Source organism: Saimiri boliviensis, chromosome 9 (assembly GCF_048565385.1).
Source record: "Saimiri boliviensis isolate mSaiBol1 chromosome 9, mSaiBol1.pri, whole genome shotgun sequence".
Taxonomy (NCBI): Eukaryota; Metazoa; Chordata; class Mammalia; order Primates; family Cebidae; genus Saimiri; species Saimiri boliviensis.
Genome location: NC_133457.1, coordinates 74,895,755 through 74,907,993, shown reverse-complemented (window position 1 = coordinate 74,907,993; position 12,239 = coordinate 74,895,755).

Below are 12,239 nucleotides of genomic sequence, written 5' to 3'. Positions count from 1 at the left end.
TTAGTTTGCTTAGGATAATAGCTTCCAGCTCCATCCATGTTACTGCAAAGGATAAGATCTTATTCTTTTTATGGCTGTGTAGTATTTCATGGTGTATATGTACCACATTTTCTTTATCCAGTCTTCCATTTATGGGCATTTAGGTTTATTCCATGCCTTTGCTATTGTGAGTAGTGCTGTAATGAACATACGCATACATGTGTCTTTATGGTAGAATGATTTATATTCCTTTGAGTATATACCGAATGAGGGGCTTGCTGGGTAGAAGGGTAATTGTGTTTTAAGTTAGTTGAGAAATCACCAAGTTGGTTTCCACAATGGCTGAACTAATTTGCATTCCAATCAACAGCGTGTTCCCTTTTCTCCAGAACTTTACCAACATCTGTTGTTTTTTTACTTTTAAATAGTAGCCATTTTGACTGGTGTGAGAAGGCATCTCATGGTGGTTTTGATATGTATTTCTCTAATGATTAGTGATATTGAGCATTTTTTCATATGCCTTTTGGCCACATGTATGTCTTCTTTTGAAAAGTGTTCATGGTTTTGCCCACTTTATAATGAAGTTTCTTGCTTTTTGTTTGTAAATTTGTTTAAGTTCATTATAGATTCTGGATATTAATTAGATCTTTGTCAGATGCATAGCTTGCAAATATTTTCTCTCATTCTATAGGTTGTTTACTCTGTTGATAGTTTCTTTTGGGCAAGCCCTTTTTGAATATAGTCAGAGAGCCCATCAGTATCTGACCTCGGCAGTCCTAAGATTTTCTTCTCTTTCCCGTACTGACTTTACTGCTCACTAATACGTGGAGTGGAAGGAAGAAGAAATTAACCCCAATCCCTCGTTTTTGTCATAGATTTGTAGCCCTAATAGATGTGTTCATACAGAAAGAGAGATCTGCTGGTTCAGATGAAGTTTGGGAATATGGATACAATTCCATTCTTGGAGCAATTACCAAACCTCAGGAAATTAACGCACTAAAAGTTTAGTTATCACACTCACAAAGGTCAGTAGGATTGGGTGGCTCTTCTCTAAGTGATCACTCAGAAATTTAGGCTGCTTGGCTTTTGTTTGGGTCCTTTTCATTTTCAGTATGAATCCTTCAGTTGTCACTGCATGGGAAGACAAAGTGGGTGATACATGGAGATCTGTGCATAGGTTCAGAAGTGGCGCACGTCACTTTAGCCCACATCATACAACGCAACATCAACATTCCTCCATCAAGATGTGGGGTTGGACAAGCACAGTGGCTCATGCCTGTAATCCCAGCACTTGAGAGGCCAAGGCAGGCACAGTGCTTTGGTCCAGGAGTTTAAGGTCAGCCTGGGGGATGTGGTGAAGCTCCTCCTCTGCAAAAAGTACAAAAATTCGCTAGGCATATTGGTGCATGCCTGTAGTCCCCAGCTACTTGGGAGAATTGCTTGAGCCCAGGAGGCAAAAGTTGCAGTGAGCCAAGATCATACCACAGTACTCTAGCCTGGGTGACAGAGTAACACTCTATCAAAAAAAAAAAAAGGAAGAAAAAAAAAAGAAATGAGGTCTTCTTTATTCTAGAACCTGGGTGGACCTTCACAACTGCCTCAACCAGTAGAACACTATGGAAGGGACATTGCATTACTTCCAAGGCTAGGTTATAACAGGCAATATGGCTTCAGCTTGTGTCACTGTCTCTAAATGCTCACCCTTGGACCCAAACCAGTAGCCTGGATCAACTGGTAGTCACGTAAGTGAATGAGCCTCTAGCCTTTAAACCTTCCAGAGGAAGTCCTAGACGTGATGGAGCAGAAACAAGCCATCCTGCTGTGCTCTGTTAAATTCCTCACCTTCACAAGGATAAGAAATAATATTTGTTAACATTGTCTTAAGCTAAAAAGTTTTGGGACAACTCATTACACAGTAAAAAATAAGTAGGACAGTGAGCACCTGGCTAAACTCTGCCTCAATTCTGTAGCCTGTCTGCAGATAGTTGCTCATTAGGATTCCTAGACTCTCAGCTGAGACAAAAATCACCACCACCGTCATCATCAGTCACTGCATCTGTCAGCACCTCAGCAAGAAATACAGATGATACTTCAAAAACGGGAAATTGCACAGTGACTCTGAAAGGATTTAGGGAACTTCTTAGTGACACACACTAGGACTGGCAACAAAGGGAAGCTGTGACCACCCTGGGCCAAATGGGCAAGATGGAAGTGGTTACTAGGTTTTGGCAGGAGCTTTAACTATGGGAGAAGGACTAGCTGAAAAGAGCCAAGATTTTTCAAGTGCAAACTGAGGCACAGCAAAGAGAGACCTAGGGAAATAAAAATCTGAACTCTCTCTTCTTTCAGTCTCTCACTTTTCATTGATAGTTTCTATTGGCTAAACCCAATAGTAAACCAAAGGGCACAGGAGCCTGGCTGATACAGTCCATAAACGTCAGCCTCCCCGGGGACAGAGCAGGATGAGAAAGGAAGAGAGTGGATCTGGAGGGGTAATTATGACCATTTTGAACATTCGTTATCATCACCATCATCATCACCATCATCACCATCATTGTTACCATTATCACTATCATCATCACCATCATCATCATCATCACCATCATCATCATCACCATCATCACCATCCCCATCATCACCTTCATCATCATCACTATCATCATCATCACCATCAGCATCACCAGCATCATCACCAGCATCATCATCACCAACATCATCATCATCATCACCGTCATCATCCCCATCATCACCATCATCATCACCATCATCATCATCACCATCATCATCATCACCATCAGCATCACCAGCATCACCATCATCATCACCATCATCATCACCATCATCATCACCATCACCATCATCACCATCATCATCACCATCATCACCATCACCATCATCATCATCATCACCATCATCACCATCAACATCATCACCACCAGCATCATCATCACCAACATCATCATCATCACCATCACCATCACCATCACCATCATCATCACCATCATCACCATCATCTTCACCAGCAACATCATCACCAGCATCATCATCATTTTATACTACCTCATTATATTACCTCATGTGCATACTACTTCTGAATTTGCAAAACAATTTCTCTTGATTTCTCTTATATCATCTTCAGAAGCTCTTCCTTGCTGTATTCCCTGAGTCTAGATGAGAACTTGGCACATAACTGGTACTTAGTTCAATCCCACAAATGTCTTAGATTGTCTACTCTATGCACAGCTTCAGGCTACAAACATGGGACCAATAATAAAATTCCAAGATGAATATGTTAGGTCTCATAAGATACCAACTGTTAGGAGGCTTAATCAGAAAAACAGAGGTTGTGGTGTTCAAGTTCCCCTTAGATGAGAGGTATATCTCAACAGATGTACTTGGGAGAGAATGCTCTTCCATGCCCTGAAAACCAACTGAAAAAAAAAGGTTTGAAGATGAGGAAAGGCCAATGCAGTGGCTCACGTCTGTAATCCCAGCATTTTGGGAGGCCAAGGTGGGTGGATAACCTGAGGTCAGGAGTTCGAGACCAGCCTGGCCAACATGGTGAAACCCTGTCTCTACTAAAAATACAAAAATTGGCCAGGCGTAGTGGTAGGTGCCTGTAATCCCACCTGCTTGGGAGGCTGAGGCAGGAGAATGGCTTGAGCTTGGGAGGCAGAGGTTTCAGTGAGCCGAGATTGCGCCATGGCACTCCAGCCTAGATGACAGGAGTGAAACTCAGTCTCAATTTTAAAAAAGATGAAGAAATAGGGATTGTGTTCTGGGAGCAGACAATATTTAAGTTTTACTGGAACACAGGACTTACAGAGATAAAATATAAGTTATTAAATGGAAGAAGACGTAGGTCATATATCATAAGTCTTAGAAGCTGAGATGAGGCATTTGTACTCATCACATTACGTACAAAGAAGTCATTCACAGTTTATGAGCACAGGAAGGAAGAATTCTAATTGTTCCTTCAGAATATCAGGTTTACAGTGGTAGGGAGGATAAATGTAGTGAGCACGGTCATGGTATCGGGAGATTATTTATCGGACTACTGATCTAGTTTCAGTAACAAGACCCTGTAAAGGGTTGCAGGGGGCAGAAATTGAACAAAAGGATGTGTCAACAGGCTGACAGTGTGAGAACCAAAAAAGATGGCTTTTTCTACAACCAGTCACTCCTGGGCATGCAGGATGCCACTTGTTCAACATCACAAGGATTTATCAAGGGGTCATATTGTGCCAGCACAAGAGACAGAAGGAATCAAGACAAGAAAAGCACAGTCTCTCTTTCCACCTGGGTTCTATAAGAGAAGAACAAACAGGAAATTCAGGACTAAGAGATGGCACATTGGTTTTTCTCTGCCTGAAATATCCTTCCTCTTCTCTCTTTTACCAAGAAAACTCCTACTCATCCGCTAAAACCACCTCAACTCCCCAACTTGAACACTTGTCCCTGATTCTTCCATTGCACTTTACTCGTTCCTCTGCCACTTCCCTTGAGAGATCATTGGGTTTTCCTGGGTAAGAAAAACTTTTGTGATCATAGTAGCTCCTGAAAAGTCTCTTGGAGGTTGTGTTTCAACTATGAGGTCAAACCATTAGTAAGTCAAAAGTCAGCAAATTTTCATCAGTTTATCAGGGTTAAAACTCATTATTTGTCCTAACAGTTTGGAAACACAGAGGACCCTGCTCACCACCCACCTTCTCATCCTCACCCCAGATGGAATCCTGCAGGTGTGTTATGCAGCATGACGCCCATGCATGCAATCTCTGGCTTGCTGGGTGATACTTGTCCTGTCCCGCAGTTAGCACTCACTGGACTAAAGCAGCAGGTGCGTGTGGGTCCAGGGCACATGGGCAATCAGCACAGCCCTTGCGGTCAAGCTGGCTTGAGTTGGAATTGAGGCTTTTCTACCTGAGCCTCAAGGCCTTGGTCAAGGGTCTCAATGCTATAGAGCTTCAGCTTATTTTTATCTGTTAAAGAGGAAGAAGAAAACCTGACTCTGGAGTTCCTGGGAGAATTAAATAATGTAATGAATACAAAGCTCCTGGCCCATTGCAGGAATTTAATAAGTGGTGTGCTTTTATGTGGGTCAAATAGGATTTACATGAATAGCAAGGGTGTTCTTGAAGTTGAAAAACACTGTGATGACAACAATAACCTGCAGGCTATTGGGCGTATGTGAAAAAGAAAGGAAGCGGTTCCAGCGGGGTGGTGGGGAATGTGGACAGCATGGGGTGGGGGTGTGGACAGTGGGAGTGGGGGTGTGGACAGTGGGGGGTGGGGGTGTGGACAGCAGGGGGTAGGGGATGTGGATAGTGGGGGTGGGGGTGTGGACAGCAGGGGGTGGGGGTGTGGACAGTGAGGGTGCGGGTGGGGGGTATGGACAGCAGGGGGTGGGGGTGTGGATAGTGGGGGTGGGGGTATGGACAGTGGGGGTGGGGGTGGGCCCATCCTGCTTCTTTTCCAGTCATGGTTTTCATCTAGCCTTTGGGAATCAGTTCCCAGCCATCACAAATACTTTCCCCCAAAACCTGCAGCTGTCTTAAAGAAAATCTTCATGAGAGGAAAACAGGTGTGGTTGGGGAGGAGCACAAATTAAAAATTTAAAATTAATTAAAAACTGAGTATTTGTCCCTGGATTACAGGGAGAATTCCAGACATGCCCAAAGCCAGTGGCAGCACTGATCCTCAGCCCAGGTGATCAGCAAGTCCCTAGGCTGCACACAGCATGGTGAACCTGGCCCTGGCCCACAGAACCACGTTTTCTTCCTAGACCTCTGGGCTTGTGACAGGAAGGGGCTGCTGTGAAGACCTCTGACATGCCCTGGAGACATTTTCCTTACTGTTTTGGGGACTGACAATCGGCCGCTCATTACTTATGCAAATTTCTGCAGCTGGGTGAATTTCGCCTCAGAAAAAGAGATTTTATTTTCTATCACATTGTCAGGCTGCCGATTTTCCAAACTTAAATGCTCTGCTTCTTTTATAAAACTGAATACTTTTAATAGCACCCGAGTCACTTCTTGAATGCTTTGCTGCTTAGAAATTTCTTCCACCAGATCCCCTAAATCATCTCTCTCAAGTTCAAAGTTCCACAAATCTCTAGGTCAAGGGCAAAATGCTGCCAGTCTCTTTGCCAAAACATAACGAGAGTCACCTTTGCTCCAGTTTTCAACAAGTTCCTCATCCCCATCTGAGACCACCTCAGCCTGGACCTTATTGTTCGTATCACTATCAGTATTTCTGTCAAAGCCATTCAACAAGTCTCTAGGGAGTTCCAAACTTTCCCACGTTTCTTTCTTCTTCTGAGCCCTCCAAACTGTTCCAACCTCTGCCTGTTACCCAGTTCTAATGTGGTTTCCATATTTTTGGGTATCTTTTCAGCAATGCCCTACTCTATTGGCACCAATTTACTATATTAGTTTTCATGCTGCTGAGAAGACGTACCTGAGAGTGGAAAATAATAGGTTTAATAGACTTACAGTCCCATGTGGCTGGGGACACATCACAGTCATGGCACTAAGTGAAAGGCATGTCTCACATGGTGGCAGACAAGAGAAGAGAGAGAGTTTGTGCAGGGGAATTGCTCTTTTAAAAGCCATCAGATCTCATGAGACTTATTCACTATCATGAGAACAGCATGGGAAAGATTTGCCCCCATGATTCAATTACCTCCCACCGGGTCTCTCCCACAACATGTGGGAATTCAAGTTGAGATTTGGGTGGGGACACAGCCAAACCATTTCAGGCACCTCTGATGGCTTCTTACAGACCCTCTCTGGAGGAGCACTCAGGACCAGGAAGGGCAGGAGGCTGTCAGGACCACTTGAGAAGGCTCCTGCTTGATTTCCTCACTCCTTGCAAGCCCCCTTCATCCATGCTCCACACAGAAGCATTTGCACGAATTACTCCCAGCCTCACACCCTTCACCTTCCCTCCCTACCGCCTAACCTTGCCCTTCACTCACTCTGAAGTCAAATCTCTGAGGACAGCCTGTCTTCTTGGCTCTTCCCTCAGCCTGGCACTCAGTCCAGGAGATGCTTAAAAACTGAGCTCTGCCATGTTGCCTTAAGCAAGCCATGCGGGCAACTCACACTTCGGCTCCCTCTTCTGTAAAGTGGAAATGTTGATTCTTTGGAGGCATTTGTGAAGAATAATAGAAAACTAATTTGTAAAGGATTCCAAATACTGCCTGGAACATGCCGAGTGGTCGGCACCTGCCCGCTCTTAGGGCTGGTGCTGGAGCTATTGAATTGCTTGGGAACCCTGCATCGTACTGTCACTTACATACCTAAGCCATGCTTGGTGCCACCCATCACCGGGCAGGGGCCTCATCATCAGAACTCTGAAGAGGGCAAGCTTCCCGGCCCTCCAGCTTCACCTAAATGCTTCCCTTTGGTTTTCTCAGGTACCTGATCACCCCTTTAGCACAGCACTGTTCATTTTATGACTGACACTATCTGTTTCTATATCTAAACCTTCCCTTCATAATATAAACTCCAAAAAGGTAAGGAAATGTGTCTGACCCATCCTGACATCTCCATTAGGGAACAACTTGACTTGTGTTGAGGGACACAGAGAGACTGACAGTCAGAGGAGAGAGACAAAGCTATTACAATTCCCAATTTATTTTCCATCAATGAGCACCCTATGCATTGTTAATAATAATTTTAAAAACCATGCAGAAACACACACATAGAGAATAAATAAAATGTATACATTTCCATCTTCTTCCAAATAAATCATTCCATGTCCCCAGCCATAACATTTTAATACAGATAAAATTAAGTTAAAATAGATTGTTGAGTTGATTCAAGGGCTCAAATATGTATATTTAGCAAGTAGCTATTATGACAATAGCAGCTAATATTTATTGAAAATACACTGTGTGCCAGGAAAGATGCGAAGGGCGCCATCTTTTTAACTAAATCGGTCATCTCAACAACCTGCAAGAGGATGTCGATGTTCTAATTTTATACTTTATAAAATAGATCCAGAGATGTTAGGGAGATGCTCGGGGTCACACAGCATAGTACAGTATTGAAATTAGGTTGTTTTTTTTCTCTTTTGTGTTATGGGTTGAAGTATGCCCCTAAAAATGACACGCTTGGCCAGGCATGGTGGCTCATGCCTGTAATCCCAGGATTTGGGGAGGCGGGAGGATCAGTTGAGGCCAAGAGTTTGAGACCAGCCTGGGCAACATAGTGAGAATCTATCTCTACAAACATAAAAACAAAAGTTAGGTGGGCATAGTGGCCTGTGTCTGTAGTCTCAGCTACTTGGTGGGAGGACCGCTTGAGCGCTGGAATTCGAGGTTTCATTGAGCTATGATTCTGCCACTGCACTCCAGTGAGAAAGTTCCTTAAAAAAAAAAAAAGGATATGTTAAAGTTCTCAGTGTCAGTACCTCAAAAACAGTGTCTATTTTAGAGATAACCCAATTAAAATGATGTCTTTAGGGCAATCCCAATACAATATGGGACTGGCATTTTTATGAAAGAGCAAAATGTATACACAAGTCAGAGACAACATAATATGAAGAGACAGAGACACAAGAAGAAAGTCACGTGATGTGACAGGCTGGAGTCATGCTTCTCCCAGCAAAAATTGCCAACAAACCCCCCCAAGCTAGGAGGAGGGCACGGACTGTCTCTCACAGCCTCAGGAGGAACCAACCCCCTGCCAACAACTTGATTTTAGATTTTCAGCCTCCAGAGATGAGAGATAATATATTTTTATTATTTTAAGCCAGCCAGTTTGTGGTACTTTATTATTGCAGCTTTAGAAAGTTTCCAAAGATGTTCTTGTCCACTGCTTACACATGGCCCCACAAAATGTGACTTCACTTCTGTGGCCAGTCTGTCTCTCCATTGAGTCAGAGATACTTCAGGGAGCAACATCGTTTTCTCCCTTGCACTTCTAGTTTATAGCAGAGTTGCTGACATGGGCAAGTGTCCAAAATATGTTTGATAAGTTTTTTTAATGTTTAAGTAGTGAAAAATTTTTAATGTTGTTAGGATCATATGTAAAACTTGAAGAATGTGAATAATACCATTAGAAAATGAGCAAATGACATGAATAGACATTTTTTAAAAGAAGGTATACAAATAGGCAATAAACATTTTGAAACATGAAGAAATGCTCAGCATCGCTAGTCATCAGGGGAATGCAAATTGAAATCACAATGAAATACCACCTTACCCCAGCCAGAATGGCCACATTAAAAAGTCAAAAACAATAGATGTTGGTGTGGATGTGGTGAAGAGAGAACACCTATACGCTACCTGTGGGAATGTAAATTCGTACAACCTCTATGGTAAACAGCATGGAGATTTCTCAAAGAACTGGAACTACCATTCAATCCAGCAATCCCACTACTGGGTTATCTACCCAAAGAGAAAGAAATCATTATATCCAAAAGACACCTTCATGTATATGTTTGTCACTGCGCAATTCACAATTCCAAAGATAAGAAATCAACCTAAGTGCCTATCACCTGAGGAGTGGATAAAGAAAATGTGGTATACATACATCATGGAATACTACACAGCCATAAAAAATAATGAAATAATGTATTTTGCAGCCACTTGGATGAACCTGGAGGTCATTATTCTTAGTGAAGTGACTCAAGAATGGAAAACCAAATACAGCAAGTTCAAAGTGGGCTGGGTACAGTGGCTCACACTGGTAATACTAGGAGGCTGAGGTGGAAAGATTACTTGAGTCCAGGAGTTCAAGACCAGTATGGGCAACATAGTGAGATCTCATCTCTGAAAAAAAAAAAAATTGGGGTGGTAGCATGCTTCTATGGTCTCAGCTACACTCAGGAGGCTGAGATGGGAGGATTGCTTGAGCCCAGGAGGTCAAGGCTGCAGTGACCTGTGATCATGCCACTGCACTTTATCCGGCCTGAGCAATGGAGGAAGACCCTGTCTCACAATAATCATAGTAATAATAATCATAAAGTAAGTTGAGAAGTGATCTTCAGAACAGATTTTTAAAGCGAAAAGGCAGCTTATGTGAGATGTGCTAGAGAAATGGGGAGCTGGGCATAGTAGGAGTCAGATGGGTGATTTATTGCAATGAGCCCCACATCTCTCCAGCTCCCACAGCCCAGTACTTCTCCAGGGCCCTACACCCACCCCATGTTGCCTAGGCCAGTGAGGGACTTCATCCAGGAAGTCCCAGTTCATGTAAACCAATACTTTCTGGGAAAAAAAATAGCAACGTATTTGAAAGTGATTGTCTCTCAGATGATGTGTGGATATACGTGTGCATTTATCTTTACACCTATGACCTGGGTTGGGGGTTGAGTTTAGGACTGAGTGAGGGGAAGCAGACAGCAAAAGGTACATTTACTCACAGTCTTTATTGAACATTCATTGCTACCCCGCACTGTGCTGAGGCCTGAGAACTGAAGGGTAGTTGGCTGGGGCATCTGGGATGCAGGGTACCAAGCCCCTGCATTATGTCATTAACAGGTTAATGACATAAACCCCAGTGGACCTGGCACAGTGCCAGTTGTTTCCAGCATAGCGGGCATTGAGTTGAGTTTATTTTCATTTTAAAATGAACAAGAAGCCTGGGCAACATGGTGAAATCCTATCTCTACAAAAAATAAAAAAATAAAAAAAATAAAAAAAAATAAAAACAACAATTAGCCCGGCATGGTGGCCCAGGCCTCTTGTCCCGGCTACACAGGAGGCCAAGGTGGAAGAATCACATGAGCCTGGCAGACCAAGGTTCCAGTGACCTGAGGTCTCGCCACTGTACTCCAGTCTGGACAATAGAGAGAGACCCTATCTCAAAAATAAATAAATAAATAGTTAAAATAAAATGAGTAAGAGAGGTTTAGCGCTGGTTTGAGGCTGGTTCACAGACAACTTTTCACTGCATGCTAAGCTAAGGCCAAGTAAGCAAGGGTGACAGTAGAATCCCCACCTATGACTTCGGTGAGCTGCGTCTTGTAACCTAAGTAGGGCTCTGCTACCGGGAGAACAGAAACAGGAAGATGCACAACCTTCAGGGAAGGTGTCGTCAGCGAGGATGTCAGCATGGAATTTGTGTGGTGAGGAATGAGGCTAAAACAGTCGTTTGAGATCAAATGGAGGATGGTGGAGAAATAAGTTTAGAATTTTTCTTTCTTTCTTTCTTTTTCTTTCTTTCTTTCTTTTCTTTCCTTCCTTCCTTCTTTCCTTGCTTCCTTTCTTTCTTCCTTCCTTCCTCTTTCTTTCTTTCCTTTCTTTCTTCCTTCCTTCCTCCCTCCCTTCCCTCCCTCCCTCCATCCCTCCCTCCCTTCCTTTCTTTTATTATTTTTCCTGCTGTGCCACCTAGGCTGGAGTGCAGGGACATGATCACAGCTTATTGCATCCTCAGTCTCCCGAGGAGCTGGGACTACAAACACTTGCCACCATGTTTGCCATGCTTGGATAATTTTTCCTTTTTGACACAGAGTCCATGTTGCCCAGGCTGAAGTTTAGAACTTCTTGCTGGGGAAACCTCACATACAAGTGAGTCAAGGTACTAAACATGAACGTTTTAGGTAAAGATGGTTAAGGAGATCGACGTGATAGAGTAAATGTTACAAAAGAAGAGCTGACAATACATAAGGAGCCTCAGGAGACAGGAAGGGGCGGCTGAGGGAAGGATCCATTTTTTAGAGACGCTGTGTCTGAGGGGATGATGGGGTCTCCAGGTAGGGAGGTGTGGCGAGCAGCTGAAGAGGGGAAGAAAGCTGGAAATGAGAGTGGCTCCTACACAGAGCTGACCACTGCAGGAAGTTTGTCTGCTCAAGATAGAGATGCCGAGAAAGAAGAGCCTGGGGCTGAACCTGGACCCGCAGCTGCTCCCCATGCATGGATGGAAAACGACTGAGCAACTTGTTAAGGATGTGACTGTGGCTTCAGAAAAACACCAGCAGCTGCAGCATCAGTGTGGGGGCGAGACAGCTTCAAGAAGGAAGGGCTGATCCACCATATCCACTGCTAGCATCTGTGCATCTGTGACTGCTACGGTCACAGATGATGTCACTAGAGAGATGGCCACTGGGTTTGTCATTCAGAGTTCAACCTTTTTCAGGGCCCTTTTAGCAGACAAAATGGTAGAGATTTGAGAAAGGACTTTGGGTGGTATCAAGGCAGTAGCAGCATCCTGTACAGAGAACGTCTTCAGCTAGGTCCACAGTCACATGAAGAGGGAGATTAAGGAGAGTCTACAAGAAGAGCATGTGGCCCAGTGAATCGGAAAATGGCC